The sequence below is a fragment of the Cervus canadensis genome, chromosome 23 (assembly GCF_019320065.1).
Source record: "Cervus canadensis isolate Bull #8, Minnesota chromosome 23, ASM1932006v1, whole genome shotgun sequence".
Classification (NCBI taxonomy): Eukaryota; Metazoa; Chordata; class Mammalia; order Artiodactyla; family Cervidae; genus Cervus; species Cervus canadensis.
This window is the reverse complement of record NC_057408.1, coordinates 42,196,083-42,215,457: the sequence shown is the minus strand read 5'-3', so window position 1 is coordinate 42,215,457 and position 19,375 is coordinate 42,196,083. Positions and strand designations below refer to the sequence as shown.

The following is a 19,375-nucleotide window of genomic DNA, read 5'->3' as shown; positions in this document are numbered from 1 at the left end:
TATATATATGAAGTTTGTTTCTAAATATCAAGAAATGATGTCAATGTGCATATATGTATATATCATATATGGTTTGTATATCATACGTGTATGATGTCAATGTGTATATGTGTATACATCATATATGGTTTGTATATCATACATGTATGATATGTCCAAACACTTCATTGGACATAGAGTATATATTTTTAACAAAAGAGAAAATATAATAATAAAGTTCATCATTGAAGAGGGGTTTATTGCTTCTCAAAAATTGCATCCAAGGCCAGAATCTCTTGAGATAATTGGTATTAACTATAAGATTTTATGCTTCTGAACTGTGGTGTTGGAGAAGACTCTTGAGAGTCCCTTGGACTGCAAGGAGAGCCAAACAGTCCATCCTAAAGGAAATCAGTCCTGCGTGTTCACTGCGGGGACTGATGTTGAAGCTGCAACTCTACTACTTTGGCCACCTGAGGCAAAGAGCTGACTCATTTGAAAAGACATTGATGCTTGGAAAGATTGAGGGCAGGAGGAGAAGGGAATAACAGAGGATGAGATGTTTGGATGGCATCACCAACTCAATGGACATGAGTTTGGGTAAACTCCAGGAGTTGGTGATGGAAAAGAAGGCCTGTCATGCTGCAGTTCATGGGGTCGCAAAGAGTTGGACACGACTGAGCGACTGAATTGAACTGACTGACTGATAAGATTTTAAGTCAAGATATTCAACACTACAGCTTTTATTTATTTTTTGAGATCTTAGATAAGTTACTTCTTAAGAAATATGTTTTTTTTTCCTCTCAAGATAGGATGTTGAATAATTTGAAACTATATCTGACTCTATTAAAAATAAAAAAATATATATATAATATTAAAGCATGTCCAATTTTTCTCATTATAAAAAAAATTCCAAGCATGAAGGTCACTTGCAAAACAAATATTTGCAGGAATAACCCATCTAACCACTGAGGACTTTGTCTTGATACAAATGAGCACCTTAAACCATAAATTGGTGTTTTTCAGAGAGGTATTGAAAAATAAACTGTTATAAAATTGTCAGCAGCTGACAACCAGAGAACTGATTCTGTAATTTAGTGAGAAACTAAAAAGATCAAAATCACATTTCTGCCTTTTAACGGGACTTTGGCTGTTGCACAGAACCTGCTAATAGCATCGTAGAAGGGAAGGGAGAAGTAAAGGTCATAAGGTCTACTTTACACTGTTGGCAAAATGGATGTGCCTATTCTTAGGTTGCTGTGAGTCCTAAGAACAGAAGACTTAAAGATGTGCTGGCCTTACTCTGAGACTTGATCATAAGAACTCAGAAAAAGCATCTTGCTATGTGTATAACAGTTTAGCTGCTAATAATTGCAAAGTATTTTGTTTACCTAACTCTGTTCAGAAGCATGGAACAGTTAGGATATACTCTCTAGTTTACCCTTGGAACTGGATTCAGGAGATTGAATCACCCACCTGGCTTTTACACATTTTTCTTACTTTAGCCTGTTTTTCAGTGCATCTCCTACATCTTTTGGATACCATATAATAATCTTTTTGTATTTTTATATTAATATTGATTTCAATAAGCTTCACTTGACTCCAGAGATTTGATTATATTTCTAATCCTGGCTCATGACAGTTAAGTAAGAAAGTACTTTTTCTCTTTTTTGCACTCCTGATCTGGTTAGTTAGCATAGAAACATCACAGTACTAAAGAAAAAGACTTAATTGTAGACATTTTAAGAGCTAGAGATTGTATGGAAATGCACAAAAACACATATACTGTCCTCCCAAGGAGCTGAGTATGTGTCAGTATTTAGTGGCCTTCCCCAAAGAAGTTCATAACAACTAAAATATAGTAGTAAGTCTTAGTAGGTTATGTATCTACAGGCAGAGGAATGATTAATTTCTTATAGTCATGTTCTAAAAGTACAGCCTCAGGAATATGCCATGGAGACACCGCTGATTCTTACTTTGCTTTAATTATTACTGTTTTTCATTTTGGGTTGACAGCTCTTCTCTCCCAGGTACACTTACTGCTCAACATGTCCTGTTTCCTTCAGTTCACTTTCCTTTAATGTATTTTTTTTTAATTGAAAGCCCCTTCTGAATTGCTAATACTGCATCACTACTATAAATTATCTTTCAGATGGTAGCCATTAGAAAGTTTTCTTTTCTCTGGTGGTTGAGATCTCCCCAGATAAAAATGAATGCTTTAGAGGCGTGAAATACAACTCATAGAATACGAGCCAACAGAACCAAAGGTGGACTGAAATATTGGGCATAAAAAACTAGTGGGAATGAATATTTAAAGTGAAAGTTTTATCTAAATGTTGACACAAAACTGTGCAAACTTGTCAATAAACTTGGCTTCCCTGGTGGCTCGGTGGTAAAGAATCCCCTTGCAGGAGACGCAGGTTTGACCCTGGGTCAGGAGGATCCCCATGGGAAATGGCAACCCATTCCCATATACTTGCTTGGGAAATCCCATGCGCAGAGGAGCCTGGTGGCCTGGAGTCACAAAAGGCTCGGACGTGACAGTGACTAGACAACAGCAACTTCAATAAACTTACTCATTGCTGGTTTCACAGCATTTATTCATATTGTTGCTAAAGGAAGTTTTCTTAGAAATTAGGTACATATCAATCTTTTGTCAACTGAGTTATGTTTTTGAGGGGCCTTATTGCTTAAAAAGAACTTTATGTCATTTCCTTTTTAAAATGGGGAAAGCGGCCTTTTCAAATAGACTTTTGAATCTATATTTGTTCAAAACAGGCTTCAATAATATTTTCTTTATTATCATTACAAATGATATGCTGGAACATTCAAGGAAAGTTTGTTGGTAAAAACAGAGCATAAGAAAACTGAACTGATTTATAAGTGGCTGTAATAACAAATTTACAAAAGCAATTTGCATAATTTTCAGACCTCTGTTTCATAGCAATAGAATGAAATCAGCAAAAAAAAAAAAGAGAGAGAGACAAGAGAGAACTCAACCAAAACAAAACTACCTGTCAGCACACATACAAAATGTGTTCTTTATCCAAAGGACGGAGTCACAATGAAGGATGATATCATCCATTGAAATACAGAAATAATTTCTTGACTCTCTCTCCCTATTCAGGGATATAAATTATCAAAGATTTTTCCCCTTAACAATGTGTTTTGTTTTCCTCTGTCCCTTTGTACGATAACTCTAGCCTGAGAGATTCTTTTATCTGGAGGACTACAGAGCTATTCCCAAGTAGCCCAATCTCAGCCACCACTCCTTTAGAGGTCTCCTTTTATTATTGTGTAAAAATGCAGGTTTAAACTTATATATTCAGTCAGCATTGTGTGACTTGCTCAGTAATTCCCAGTCCTGTGGACTGCTGTTCATTTACCGGGAGTCACTGCTTGGACTGGGTGAGACTTTACCACTGACACACGAGATGCATCAACAATCATCTCCATTTCTGCCACATTTCTGTGCCCTGCACTGTCATACTCAAGTCTGTGTGGGCTTTATCCACCTTTACAGATGTTGTTTAGTCACTAGGTCATGTCCGGCTCTTTGTGACCCCATGGATTGCAGCACGCCAGGCTTCCCTATCCTTCACTATCTCCTAGAGTTTGATCAAACTCATGTCCATTGAGTCGGTGGTGATATCCAACCATCTCATCTTCTGTTGCCCCCTTCTCCTCCTGTCCCTAATCTTTGTTCCTGACCAACATCAGGATCTTTTCCAATGAACTGGATCTTCACATCAAGTGGCTACTTCAGCACCATTACAGATGAGCTGAGGGTAAATAAGTGACTATGGTGTTTTGGGGTGAAGAAGAAATATAATTATGCTGATACTCTGAAAATGACAATTTCTTTGATCCAAGGAGGGGAATTTATGTATATGGGGCTTGTAAATCTATAAACTAGTATATAAACTCACTTCTCTAAGTTCAAGTTCACTTCTCATTTCAGGAGCCACATCCTTTAAAAAAAAAAAATCAAAACAAAACTCAGATGTGATTACTCTCCCCTTTAATGACCTTTACATCACTCTCATCTGTAGATGTTGATCTGATCAGAATCCATCCCTTTCACAAATCCCCTTCACTCAGACAAGCAGTAGAACATGTTAATGTTCCAGCAGTTAAAAGGCTTCTGAAGAACACAAAAATGTGGATTTTAGTTCAGATTTAAAAGTTGTGTTCAAAGATACACATAAAACTCTTCACTTTAAATCATCATGGAATTATGGAAAACTAGTAATTAAAATACACACGCACAGACACACATGCTCAAGCACCCCCCAGGCCCAAATAAAAATCCTCAGGTTTGCAATGCTATTTGAAATTATATCTCACATTCTTTTGAATGCTGGCTGATCTTTACAGTGACTCCTGTGTGTGACAGAGATCTTGTTTGTCATTCACTGTGCAACATGGTAGTAGTTTGTACATATTTTTCCTCCTGGTTTTATGCTAGTGGTTTGCACATTAATAAGAGAGTCTTAGAAATGGTGCCTCTTGCAAGACCAGTTTGTGTCCAACATAAAATGCAAGCACACATCGATATCTGTTTCCCATTTTCATTTTGGCTGCACTTAACTTCATTTTCAGTCACTTTGGAATTAGCCAAGGCTATATGATTAGTTCTAGCTCAGTAAAATGAAAGTTGAGTGGAAATAATGTACACCACCTCCACATCCATCCTTTAAGACCGCTCACATGTTCCTGTGTGCAGTCTGTGCCCCTGAACAATGACAGAGGTGGAGGATCTAAGGGGAGAGTTTCCAAAGCCAAGTTTCTGACCTCCTCGCTCATGGACCTGAGTGAAAAAGAAATGAACCAGAATTGCTTTTAAGTTTCTTAAATTTGGGGAAAGAGTAAAAATTACTATTCTTGTGATGTTTATCTTTTTATTCACAAATTGAGCAGAATCAATTTCTTAGGCAAAGTGTATTACTCTTTATATCAAAAATAAGAGAAAAACTTGTTTTGTCTTGGCAAATTCTTTTCTCTTATTTCTGTGTTTTATGTGAAACCTTTTACTTTCTCAAGTGTTAAAACTCTAGTTACTCAATCCAACCCATTATGAACATCAGCTTCATATAATACCTTTATTTATTTTTAAAAAATTTTTATAATTCCTGGTCACATATCTACTTTTCATTGGATTACTCTTATGCTGCTAGGACCAAATAAACCCCTTTGCTTTGTGAAGAAGTAACTCATTGTCTGTAACACTGCCCTATAGGTGGCTTTCAGGAATTCAGGGAAATGATGATAAATGTAGACTTCAGAGAAAGATCTGGTTTCTTAAGGCAGTTTGGCATTTGGATGTGCCTAAAGTGGTAAGAATTAAATAGTAAGAGAGAAGTGGGATCAGAATCCAAGCTTAAAGCAAAAGTGTGTGCAATATAAATTTACAGCTATCCCACATCTACTTTCAAAAAACTCTGTGCCATCTCTTGGTAGTGTGATTGCCTTACAGTAATAAAATAATTCTAATTCCTCCCTCCCATCTCTTATGTCATTACTATCATTCTAATGTTATTCATTTCACTTGAAAGAAGTATATATATAATCATACATAATCAAATACACATAGCTGTTATTATATTTTGGGCAAGCCTATATATTTTACCAATTAAGAATTAAAAAAAAATTTACCTTTACTTATTCCTTCTTCTATGTACTTCCTTATTTATGCAGCTCCAAGTTTCTGACCTATATTATTTTTCTCTTTTCTAAAGAAATCCTTTTAATGTTTAATGCAAGGCAGGTTAACTGGCAACAGTTACCTTCAATTTTTGTTTTGTCTGACAGTACATTAAAAAGCAGAGACGTTACTTTGCCAACAAAGGTCTGTCTAGTCAAATCTATGTTTTTTCCAGTAGCCATGTATGGATGTGAGAATTGGACCATAAAGAAAGCTGAGTGCCGAGGAATTGATTCTTTCGAACTATGGTGTTGGAGAAGACTCTTGAGAGTCCCTTGGACTGCAAATAGATCAAATCAGTCCATCCTAAAGGAAATCAGTCCTGAATATTCATTGGGAGGACTGATACTGAAGCTGAAAGTCCAATACTTTGGCCACCTGATGCGAAGAGCTAACTCATTTGAAAAGAACCTGATGCTGGGAAAGATTGAAGACTGGAAGGGAAGGGGAGGACAGAGGATGAGATGGCTGGATGGCATCACCAACTCCATGGGCATGAGTTTGAGTAAACTCCGGGAGTTGATGATAGACAGGGAGGTTTGGTGTGCTGCAGTCCATGGGGTCACAAAGAGTTGGACACAACTGAGCATCTGAACTGAACTGAACTGACAGTCTTTAATTCTCCTTCACTTTTGAAGAAGAGTTTTGCAGTGTTCGGAATTCTGTTAGTGTTTTTCTTTTTTTTCCTCTCAATATTTTATATATTTCACTCTACCTTCTTGCTTGCATGGCTTCTGAGAAATCGATGTAATCTTTTTTGTTGTCCCTATGTAGATATGTCATTTTCCCCCCTCTAGCTACTTCAGAATTTTTTCCAAATTTATTCTTTGTCTTTATTTTCTGTAGTTGGAAAGTGATATGTCTAGATGTGTTTCTTGTTTTTATTTTTTTGTTTGTTTTATTTTGGTATTTTATCCTCCTTGATTTCTCTTAGCTTACTGAATCTGTAGTTTGGTGTCTGACATTAATTAATTTGAGGGAAATTGTCATATTATTTCACATATTATTTCTTCTATTCCTATTCTTGTTCTTCTTCTGATATTCCTATTACATGAATGATACACCTTTTGGTTTTGTCCCAAAGTCTTTAGATATTCTGTTTTGTTTCCTTTTTCTAGATGTTGTTCACTTTGTTTTTTAGTTTTGAAGATCTGTTGAGGTAACCTCAAATTCAGAGATTCTTTCCTCAGACATGCCCCATCTAATAGTGAATCCACCAGAGACATTCTTCGTCTCTGTTACAGTGTTTTTGTCCTTTGATATTTCTCTTTAATCCTTTCTTAACACTTTCATCTTTCTGCTTACATGATCCATTTGTTATTGTATATTATTTTATTCAGTAGAGTATTAATCATACTTATTCTTGGCCTGAAAATTCCAGCATCCCTACCGTAGTTGATTCTGACGCTTTCTCTGTCTCTTCAGATTGTGTCTTTTGCTTCTTAATGGGCCTTGTAATTTTTTTCTCAGTAGCCAGGCATATTAGGTAAAGGAAATGCTATAAATAGTAATGTGGTGGTGAGATATAGGGGAAGGAGAAACATTCTGTAGTACTGAGTTAGGGCTCCGTTTTTCAGTCAGCCTGAGCCTCTGGACAGTGAACGTCACAGGTGTTTCTCAGGTTTTTTTTCCCTTCATACTTAGTGTGAGAGTAGATGGTTAGAGTGGACGGCGTTGGTGTTTCCCTTTTTCCACATGGAGCTGACTAGAGTTTCGTATTTCACTTACCCGAAATCATTTAAACTCTGATTAATACCCCAGCGGGTTAGGCTTTGGTTCACTAGTTTCTCCTAAGAGCAGACTTCATTGAACAGAACAGCATGTGCTGTTATATTTCAGAATGGTTCGTTTGCCCTCTCCTTACAGAAATTACAATGGAATATTTTTTCTGATATTTACTGTGAGAACCTGCTCCAGCTCCAAGAGGAATGTCTCACAATATTGTGGAGCACCTTCTACGAATGAGTCCTCTGGAGTTTTTAACTTTCAGACCGAGGCACTCACGATTCATCAGTTACAGTGGAGGCTTTCCTACCTTAGCAGAATCTCTGTGCCTCTAAGCCATGACTCCCTGTATCCACCTATCTCTCCAATCTTGGAACAGCAGTTTACCCTGTTTTCTTACCTCTCTTACAGATCCAAGAAGAGTTGTTGATTTTTTCCATCAACTCAGCTTTTTACTTGTTGTTAAGATAAAGTTGTGATTTCTTACTTCCTTATATGCAAAACTAGAAACCTGATGTTGAACTTTTTTTGCCATTTTAAACCTAGAGTGATAATATTTAACTCAGTCAACTTATTGGAGAATATTTGGGGCATGATTATTTGCAAATATTTCATATACTTATATATTTTCAGCTAGAAAATACATTGCCATTTACATACAACTGCATAATAAAAATCTGAGAGAGTTTCTACAGTTTACCTGGCTCTTACATTGTGCTGCTTCATCACATCTTTAATTATTTCAGCTCATTATTGTGGGTGTGATGCAAAATGCTGTAATGCAAAAAGGTGAGTAAGGGCTGATGAACTAAATAGATCCAAGTCTGTATTATATCCCTTGCTTCCTGCCAAACCTTTTACTATTTCCACTCATTTTCCAATTCAAAAGAGAAAATTGGTTTAAGTTAAACTTGCTTTACATTTTCTCTTCTAAATATTTTCTGAAATGACTTTTATAACAAAATTAAAATAAAAACATAATTGAGTTAGTAAGCAGGTGAAATTATCTTATGACTACTGTAGTGTTTTCTGATACAACTGTGTCTTAAAGAGGTGTTTGTGTTTTCATAAGATTCATTATTTCAGATTTTCCAAGATAACTGCAGAGCTGAAAGAAGGAATTCAATTGAGTGTCCATGTTTAATCTTGGCAAGGCAATATATTTTAAGCAATACTTCTAGTTGTCATTTTAGTCATTTTTACCTATCAATAAAGTAGTTTAATCATTCAAAAAGTAGTTTTGAAAAGATTCCTAATAAAACTTGATTAGTTTCTAATACGATTTCATTTGATTTAATATAAGTATTCTGTTTTTTCAGAACTGTGCAATTATGTGGTACAAGTTATATATTATGTGGCATAATTGGAATTTTTATCTGGCAGGAAATCAGCTTTATGTTCTAGGTAAAATTATCTTCACGGCAATATAAAAGCATTGATATTGAGGCTAGTCATTTCTTTATTTCAATTGTTCTACTAGGGCCTATGTTTCTAGGTTCTAATTTGTAATAAGATCAGAATAAAGACAGAATTAATGAGTGTTTTAAAATTATATCTAGAGATGATTATAAATAGAATGACAGTTTCTATTAGAATATTGATATTAAAAAAACATAGTATACTATTTAAATCATTTAAGGTCACAACAGTAAATGATAATAATTATTGTTTCATTTAAAACTTCATTTTCTTAGATATCATTTATTTAAGACTCCTCATTCTGAGTAAAAGGGAATAAGGAAACTATACATTCTTATTCAGTCACAATATTGTCATCTTATTCATGTATACAATTTACTAGCTGAAAGAATATTTTAGGCCTAATTGAAAGCTTATTTAGTTTATCATTTAATTATAATATACTATCTAATTTTCTGACCCATAGTAGATTAAGAATGTTATAATTGACAAAATAAATGATATAGTTAATATAACATTTTATATGAGACACACAGTAATTTTTCAAAGAAAAATAACATAAAAGAGGGTTCAGAAAAATAGTTAAAATTCTCATATTTAAGTAGCATGACAAATTGTGACAAATTTATAATTTATGTGCAAAAGATTTTAGATTGTTTCTTTCAGTATGAGGACATGTTTTATTGTAGTTTCTAAGAGTTCAACATTAAGTATAATCTTTGTTATGATTTGCCTAGGGAAGATAGAAGTATATCTAGTATAGCAGTGCTGTTGATTCTGTAGCTCTGTTCTAAATTTGTGCTTTCTGACAATTACGTCAGGTATTGCCAATGATTCTGGTCATGGATCACCCTTTGGAAACGAAGTATTTGACCTATACCTGAGTATTTTATTGTATGTGTCATCATTTAAGAGTATTGTTGGCAGACCAAATTATATTTAAAAAATATAATTTTATTTGTCATGATATCTTAAAAATATATTATTTCAGTAAAAAAGCAGAAGTTAAGGAATGATGATATTTATTTGACAAAAGTATTACATAGGAGAGAAGAGAGGTGTGGAAGCTTTCTTAATGATTTGGGACGCTGCCACTGGTTGCTGCAAAGGTTCACCTTAAAAGAGAGCTTGTTAAGAGAACTGCCCCTGCTTCCCCCAAAATTGAATTCCTGCCAAAACAGGATATTCCATATAGCCGAGCATATTCTGCATAGTCTGGCTGAACACGTGGGGATTCCTGAAGTAGATTAAGGGAAATCTACCTAGAACTTACCAGAATTTATATCCTCTTTCTCATATGGAAGATCTTCAGAAAATACAGAATTGTATAAAATAATAAGACGGAAAAAGTATACACTTAAGGTGGACACATCAGCTTAAAATAAACTCAAGCCAGCAAAATAGTGTTCATTTAATTTATATAATAAAAGGAATCATTTTCTAATAGTATTTTTTTGTGTATGTGTACACATTTTCTAATAGTATCTTGAAGCTAAAAATGTGTAACTGTCTTGTTAATAGTGAGGAAAGAATAAAAGAAATGGGGATAATCCTTTTGAACCCATAACAATGTTAAATCTATGAAAAAAGAAAGTGAAAACTAATATATGAGGCAGATGATTTAACTAAGTAGCAGAGCATCTAAAAACTCTTCCTTTGTGTTGTATTTATGTAATTTGCAAAGAAGATAAGGATTCTCATTAAAAAACATTTTCTACCTGTTTGATATCTATTTTATTTATAAAGCAAACCTTTTTGTCTTTAATTTCTTTAACTTCTCTTTCCCCCCTCAGCTCAAGGAATAAATAAATAAATATTTTAAAGTTACAAAAAAATCATGAAATCTCAGGGAGAAGTGCTAGACTGTTTGAGTAAGTGCTAAACTGAGTGTATGAAAAATACCATTATATTTTCCCCACAATGATCTAATTATTTTCAAAATATCAGAGACTTGTGGAGTTAGAAGGGATGTCAAAGGCAAATGTGTCCCAACTCCCTTATGTACAGAATGAGAAAATAGGGACTCAAAGACGTAAAACTGGCTTGTGGGAGAGAAAGGACATAATCTTAAACATCTGATTCCAACTTTAGTGTTCTTCCTAGCATGTCACCAATATTTGATATGTTATTTCTGAATGTGAAAGTAAGCTTTTAACAAATTTTAGCTTCCAAAATGTGTGATACTCCCTTAGAGTTCACTTCAGTTCAGTCGCTTAGTCGTGTCTGACTCTTTGCGACCCCATGAACTGCACCACGCCAGGCCTCCCTGTCCATCACCAAATCCCGGAGTTTACCCAAACTCATGTCCATTGAGTCGGTGATGCCATCCAACCATCTCATCCCCTGTCGTCCCCTTCTCCTCCTGCCCTCAATCTTTCCCAGCATCAGGATCTTTTCAAATGAGTCAACGACAGAATGATTTCTGTTGGTTTCCAAGGCACACTATTCAATATCACGATTATCCAAGTCTGTGCCCCGACCAGTAACACTAAAGAAGATGAAGTTGAATGGTTCTATGAAGACCTACAAGACTTTTTAGAACTAACACCCCAAAAAAGATGTCCTTTTCATCATAGGGGACTGGAATGCAAAAGTACGAAGTCAAGAAATACCTGGAGTAACAGGCAAATTTGGCCTTGGAGTACAAAATGAAGCAAGGCAAAGGCTAATAGAGTTTTGCCAAGAGAACACACTGGTCATACCCTCTTCCCTTAGAGTAAGTGAGAACAAAATCAAAACATGAGTTAAAATATAATAAAGAACAGACATTATTCTATATCAATGAGGACTGATATACAGGGTAATTAAATAAATCCCATAAATTATGAAGGATGTAGTTATTTGGCTGGTTGGAGAATAGATAATAATCCAAGCAAGAGGATTTAACACAAATCTCCACTTACAGAAGAAGCATGTTTTTTTTTTCTAAATAGATTTCAACTAATGTCATATAAAAGTACTTTGCAGCAGCTCAATGAGCATTTTTTCCATTGGTTATAAATGGATTTTCCAACTCTTTCTAACTGCTCAAATAGGAATCATGTATAAGTTATAGTTTGTAATAATAATCTAAGGTAACTTGAGCATGCAGTGGGAACGCAGTAAGCCAAATATCAGTAGACCTTGTTTTTAACTAGGTCTTTTAATTTATTTTCTTATAAAATAAGGACAAACAAGGGCATGGACTCGTATTTCATATTTTCAAGACAGTAAAAGTAGGTACTGCTCTCTGCCTACTTCAGTCAATATTAAGAAGGATCAAATGAAAGACCATGTAAGTGTTTATTTATAATCCTTTGTGTTGGTATGTCAGTTAAGTTATTAAATCAAAGAGTGTAGTGTTCCTGGTTTTCAGATAAATAATGAAACATTCCATTGTGCTCACTTCAGCAGCACATCTACTAAAATTAGAATGGTACAGAGGAAATTAGCATGGCTCCTGTGAAAGGATGACTTGCAAATTCTTGAAGCAGTTCATATTCTTAAATATATAGCCAATGGGAATTTGCTGTGTGCCTCAGGGAACTCAGACAGGGGCTCTGAAACAACCCAGAGGGGTGGGATGGCGGAGCTGAAAAGGAGGTTCAGAGGGAGGTCTATGGCGATTCATGTTGGTGCTTGGCAGAAATCAACAAAATTCTGTAAAGCAATTATCCTTCAACTCAAAAAAAAAAAAGTAATGACTTTTTCACGGCCATATAGATAAGTAAATAGTAGCAAAATCAAGAATCGATTTATGGTCAAATACTAAATTCCATTTAGATCCAAATTGTGGTATTCCATCATTATTTTCTTTAGTGCCACTTCCTTCCAGAGAACGTGTGATACTCTGTGTGATAAGGGAGTATCACATATTTTTTCCAGAGGAAAAAATTGTTATTCAAATATTTTACTATAAAACCTTCCCTTCCAATTGTTTTAGTGTTACATTTTGTACTTTTCGAAATATTGAAGTGCCTCCTTTTTGTACAAATAAGATACTTGCAGTATATTAGTTTGGTATGAAAAAGTGAGGCATTGTTTTGTAAATACTGAATTTATTTCCCTTACCAGTTAGTATTTAGTGCTTTTAAATTGATTTAAATACATTTTTTACTTTTTTAAACAATTACAAATGCTTTCCAAACACCAGGACATAATTAAGCCAGAAGTTATATTTTTTGTTGCTTATGGCATTTATCTTTTTAGGTCCTAACTAACATCAGACTAATTATTTTAGGGATAAGGCAGTAATAGGAGCTGCTATAATCTAATGAGCCATGATATACTAAAGCACAGAGTTTATATTATTAGAATAATGAAATGATATATACATGCCCAGATGATTATATAGGTATATAATCAATGCACTATTATATAATTTGAATACATAAAATATATATATTTCTGCATCAATCACTAGTCATCAGGGAAATGCAAATCAAAATCACAGTGAGATATCATGTTATACCACTTAGGTTGACTGTTTTTTAAAAAGTTAAAAAAGATCACAGGTGTTGGTAAAGGCATAAGAAAAAAGAGAACCTTTGTGCACAGTTGGTAGAATGTAAATTGTTATAGCCGTTATGGGAAACAGTATGGAGTTTCCTCAAAAATTAAAAAATACCACTATTATATGGTCTAGCAATCCCACTTCTGCATATATATCCAAAATAAATTAAATCATTATCTTGAAGATATATATGCCCTCCCATGTTTAACTGCAACATTGTTTGCAATAGCCAAGTATGGAAACAACCTAAGTGTCCTTTGATGGATAAAGAATAGGTAGAATATAGGTGGCTCAGTCATAAAGAATCCGCCTGCCAATGCAAGAGACTCGGATTCAGTCCCTGGGTCGAGAAGATCACCTGCAGAAGGAAATAACAACCCACTCTATGTTTCTTGCCTGAGAGATCCCATGGACAGAGGACCCTGGCAGGGTACAGTCCATGGGGTTGCAAAAGTTGGACATGACTTAACGACTAAACACCACCACCAACAACAAATGTATAGATGTAAAATTCCAACTTTGAAAAAAAAAAATGAAATCCTGCCAATTGCAACAACTTGGATGAACCTGGAGGGCATTTTACCAAGTGAAATAAACAAGATATATTAGAAGAAATACTGCATGATTTCATGTATATGTGGAAGCTAAAATAGTTGAACTAATAGAAACAGTAGAAGAGTATTAGGGAGTGGGGAAATTGGGGAGGTATTGGCCAAAATGTATAAATTTTCAACTATAAGATGAATACATTCTGGAGATCTAATATACAGCATGGTGACATTTAAAATGAAATATACTTTACAATTTGTTAATATAATAGATCTTAAGCATCCTCACTACACACACACACACACACACACACACACACACAAAGATAACTATCTGACGTGATAGATGTGTTAATGACTTTTATTGTAGTAATCATTTTTATAGTATAAACATATATCAAATTATCATGTTGTACACCCTAAATACAATTTTGTCAGTCATACTCCAGTAAATCTATGTTTGTTTAATAAATCAATATAGATTTTGTATTATTTAAACAATAGAATGGCATATACATGCTAAAGATGATTAAAGATATTATTCATTATTATATCTTTTGAATACATACAAATATAAATGTATAGGAGTATGTTAACAGCTTCCTTGGTGGCTCAGAGGTTAAAGCGTCTGCCTGCAACGTGGGAGACCTGGGTTCTATCCCTGGGTTGGGAGGATCCCCTGGAGAAGGAAATGACAACCCACTCCAGTATTCTTGCCTGGAGAATTCCATGGATAGAGGAGCCTGGTGGGCTACAGTCCATGGGGTCGCAAAGAGTTAGACACGACTGAACGACTTCATTTCATTTTTTTTTTTATGTTAACAGTTGCAAGTGGATGCCTCTAAATTTAAAAAGTAAAGCAATAATCAGTTTTTCAAGTAATAATGAAATATAGATGCATATAATATTGGAGGCCACTGATTGTTCAGAGAGAATCAAAATTAAAAGAAATTATTAGGGGACTTCCCTGGTCCAGTGGCCTAAGACTCCATGTTCCCAATGCAGGGGGCCCAGGTTCATTCCCTGGTCAGGGAACTAGATCCCACATGCTGCAACTAAGACCCATCACAGCCAAATAAATGAAAATAAATAAATATATTTTAAAAAGTAAATTATTGTAGTGTGAAATTGGATAAAATTAACCAGAGTTGTCATGTCACGCATAACCTCTAAAAGGACCATACACTGAGGAATTTATTGGTGAGCTCTCTGAAATATTTTTAGCATGGATTGTGATTTCATGCTACTTACACTGCTGCTTGCATTTTATTTTATTTTTTTGGTCTAAATCCAACTGCTGTCTTAATATTCTCCACATGGAAAGTCAAGCGACCTTATTTGCATTTTAAAAGAGTGTGATGTGGTAAATCATGCCCAATGCCAAAACAGAATTATTTCTTTAATATGGTCGTGATGTAACCTGTCCCAGTGTTATTGAGATGTACACAGAATTCTTAACCTTGAGCCTTCTGAATTTAATACAGTCCTCTATTAGAAAAATGTGTATAGTTTCTCAAAATGAACAGAAGCTAGATTTCAGTGAGATTTCACTCCTAGGTTTTTGCAATATTTAACCCTTTCATATTTAAGTATTTCCTTTTTTAAAAAAGTTCAGTTCAGTTCAGTTGCTCAGTCATGTCTGACTCCTTGTGACCCCATGGACTGCAGCACATCAGGCTGCAGTTAAAAAAAGTTAACTGCCTACTATTTTAGATGAAACAGCTTACAACTACAGAGTCAGAAAGTATATTAATGGTAAGAGAGCTGGAGGGGCAGTTGGAGAGAAACAGAAGTTACTGCCAAGGGGCACAAGGCTTCTCTTTTGCAGGTGAAAATGCCTTAATTGATATTGGTAGTGGTTGCATAATTCTGTGAATAAACTAAAAACAATCTGAATTGAACATTTTGAATGCTTGGATTTTATGGGATGTAAACTATTGTTGTTGTCCTTTAGTCTCTAAGTTTTGTCCAGCTCTTTTGTAGCCCTATGGTATGGACGGTAGCCCACTAGACTCCACTGTCCATGGGATTACCCAGCAAGAATACTGGAGTGGGTTGCCATTTCCTTCTCCAGGGGATCATCCAGACCCAGGGATCAAACCCATGTCTCTTGCTTGACAGATGGATTCTTTAACACTGAGCCACCAGGGAAGCCCAATATGTAAATTACATCTCAATAAAGATGTCAAAAATTTAGCCTGCAAAATAAAAATGGAAAAATCATATATTATTTTAGTAGTAATATAGTGAAAAAGACTTTTTGAGACTACTTTGAAAATTCTGAAGTTTGACCATTTTCTGAAGTATTATGGTTACATTTCCAAGCTTTTACAAATATAAATCAGTTTATAGGATTTTTTCCAAATGGACACATTTTTTGACCAAATTCTGTGTTCCTCTTTAAGATCAAAGTAAGAAGAAAATACCATTTTTATTTGAAATAACTTTAATTTCTCATGAAGAATATTTACTTTTCTGTCTAAAGTGTTTCCAAGTTATCAAAGCTAAATTTATTGTTGACATTATTGTTAATTCTTCTTTGCATATACTTACCTATTTAATCCACATTATACTCTATAATGTAATTATTATTATTTTAAAGATTATTAACTTGGGGCAGAGAGAAGGTAAGTAGCTTGATCAGTGTAGCAGAGTTATTAAGTGGCAAATCCAAAATTTATAAGTATAAATTCTGACACCAAAATTTCAGCTTTCACCTGTAATATTCAGTGGTTTGATAAGATTTCATAATCATACACAAGAGTACATGCTGGCTTAGCAGGGTAAGATTATATCCATAATGATTATTGATACAAAAGAAATTTAGCAAATAATAAATAAGCTAGCTATAAGTTGCAAATTTCTTTTTGATGAATAGAGTTTTATGATAATGATAATAATAAAAATATCTAATATTTGTGTAGTCTTTGATTCATGCAGGAACACTTTAGAAAATTATAATTTTTGTATTAAATTTGAAGCTGGGATATAAATGTATAAAATAACTTATTGATGGTCATGCAGCTAGTGAAAGTGTTAATCACTCAGTCTGTCCAATTCTTTGCAACCCCAAGGACTGTAGCCTGCCAGGCTCCTCTGTTCATAAAATTCTCTAGGAAAGAATACTAGAGTGGGTTGCCATTTCTTTCTCCTGGGAATCCTTCTGATCCAGGGATCCAACCCAGGTCTCCCGCATTGCAGGCAAATTGTTTACCGCCTGAGTCACCAGGGAAGCCCTGGTGTTTCAATTACTTATCCTCTAATATAAAACATATCATAGGAATTCTGGCAAGCCAAGAGGAGAGATTATATGAAACTTTAGTTAATTTCTTCTGCTGGTATCTAAACTTTGTATATAGTATTGACAGAATTCAGCCATTTTTGAACTACTTGCCTCTACTAAGCTTTTTAAAAAACTTTCTAGGAAAGTTGTTGCCTAAAGGCATATAGATGTGCCTAGGCATGAGCTTGTTGACCAGTAGACTAATTTCTCATAGGAAAAATATCAAAGATAGTATTAAGTATTATTTATGAGTCTGTTACAGAGCTCAAGTCAAATACATGTCTAATTGTATTTGTGGTAAGAAATCTAATAGAATTTTATTGCACTTCTGAAATATACTGGGCTTCTCTGATAGCTCAGTTGGTAAAGAATTTGCCTGCAATGGAGGAGACCCCAGTTTGATTCCTGGGTCAGGAAGATCTGCTGAAGAAGGGATAGGCTACCCACTCCAGTATTCTCAGGCTTCCCTTGTGGCTCAGCTGGTAAAGAATCCACCTGCAATGCAGGAGACCTGAGTTTTATCCCTGGGTTGGGAAGATCTCCTGGAGAAGTGAAAGACTACCCACTCCAGCATTCTGTCCTGGAGAATTCCATGGACTGTATAGTCCATGGGGTCGCAAAGAATCTTTGTTTCATGTTTTATATGTATGTGTATATATATATATATATATACACACACACACACACATTTCATGTAATGTAATATATATGTATATATGTAATATATGTATGCATATATGTGTGTATGTATGTGTATAGGTAATGTATATGTATGTGATGTAATATATATAGGTATATATACTTCATGTAATGACAGCTAAAGGGGAATCATTATATAATTAGAAAAGAACAAAAAACATGCTTTCATTACCCAGTTTAATAATAAAAGTGCATAGGGTGTGTTATATGAATATATATATATATATTGGAGGGGGAAGTCAGAAGATCTCAAAATCTTAATTTTTTAAAGAAAGTTATAGATATTTGAACCTAGTATCTCAGACACCTTCTTATCCCCCAACTCTCTTTTAAAGTTGATTTTCTTTAAATATTTGTCTGTGCTCCCCATTCATTTTTACATTTACACTGTATGAAAAATCCACAGTGCTACCATTACTCAATAGGAATACTTAGTTCAGTGGCATCACGTTCAAAGTCAATGGATGTTTCGGAACTCATCTTACTTGACCTTTCAGTGGCCTTTAAAAAATGCCCCTTCTTCATATTATACACATTTTTTTTTGGCCTGTAGCTTTAATGGTGACATAATCTCCTGGTTTTCCTGCTACCTCCCTGGTCTCATCATCTCTCTTGCTTTATTCTACTAAATTTCCTATACATCTCTATTAGTTGAAATATTTCTTCAAGGTCTTATCTTGCCTCTTTTCTCTTCTCCATATTCTATCACCAGTGTTTTCCCTGTATTTTCCAGGAGAAATAATTCAAATATGTAAGATAAACAGAGTACTCCAATTTACATAAAATAGATGTCCTTTGATAAGAAAACCAGGATGGTAACTTTTGGAATGGCAGAATAACAACCTCTGAAAATCCACTTTTAAGTAAAAGCAATTAAACACTGGCAAAACTATCAAAAAACAACTTTCAAAAAACTCTGAGATTTAACAACCTAGACAGCATATTAAAAAGCCAGAGACATTACTTTACCGACAAAGATCCGTCTAGTCAAAGCTATAGTTTTTCCAGTAGTCATGTATGGATGTGAGAGTTGGACCATAAAGAAAGCTGAGCATCAAAGAATTGATGCATTTGAACTGTGGTGTTGGTGAAGACTCTTGAGAGTCCCTTGGACTGCAAGGAGATCAAACCAGTTCATCCTAAAGGAAATCAGTCCTGGGTGTTCATTGGAAGGACTGATGTTGAAGCTGAAACTCCAGTACTTTGGCCACCTGATGCAAAGAGCTGACTCACTTGAAAAGACCCTAATGAGGGGAAAGATTGAAGGCAGGAGGAGAAAGGGACAACAGAGGATGAACTGGTTGATTGGCATCACCAACTCTTTGGACATGAGTTTGAGCAAGCTCTGGGAGTTGGTAATGGGCAGGGAAGCCTGGTGTGCTGCCGTCCATGTGGTTGCAAAGAGTATACACAACTGAGTGACTGAACTGAACTGAACTGAGAAGTAACAAAAAGCTTTTAACAATCTAATTATTCAAGAAAAAGTGCTAAATCTGGTAAGAAGAGTGACTTTTATTTTGTTTTAA

At 34.9% G+C, this 19,375-nt stretch overlaps 1 long non-coding RNA gene and 1 other non-coding gene across 2 annotated transcripts in view; both read left to right on the top strand.

Annotated features, from left to right (window-relative positions):
- LOC122425631 overlaps positions 1-19,375 on the top strand; it is a 155,989-nt gene that overhangs the window by 15,191 nt on the left and 121,423 nt on the right. The gene's annotated exons all lie outside the window — the stretch shown is intronic.
- On the top strand, positions 12,205-12,311 carry LOC122425965. Its single transcript, XR_006265105.1, has one exon. It is a non-coding gene; the product is annotated as a U6 spliceosomal RNA (small nuclear RNA).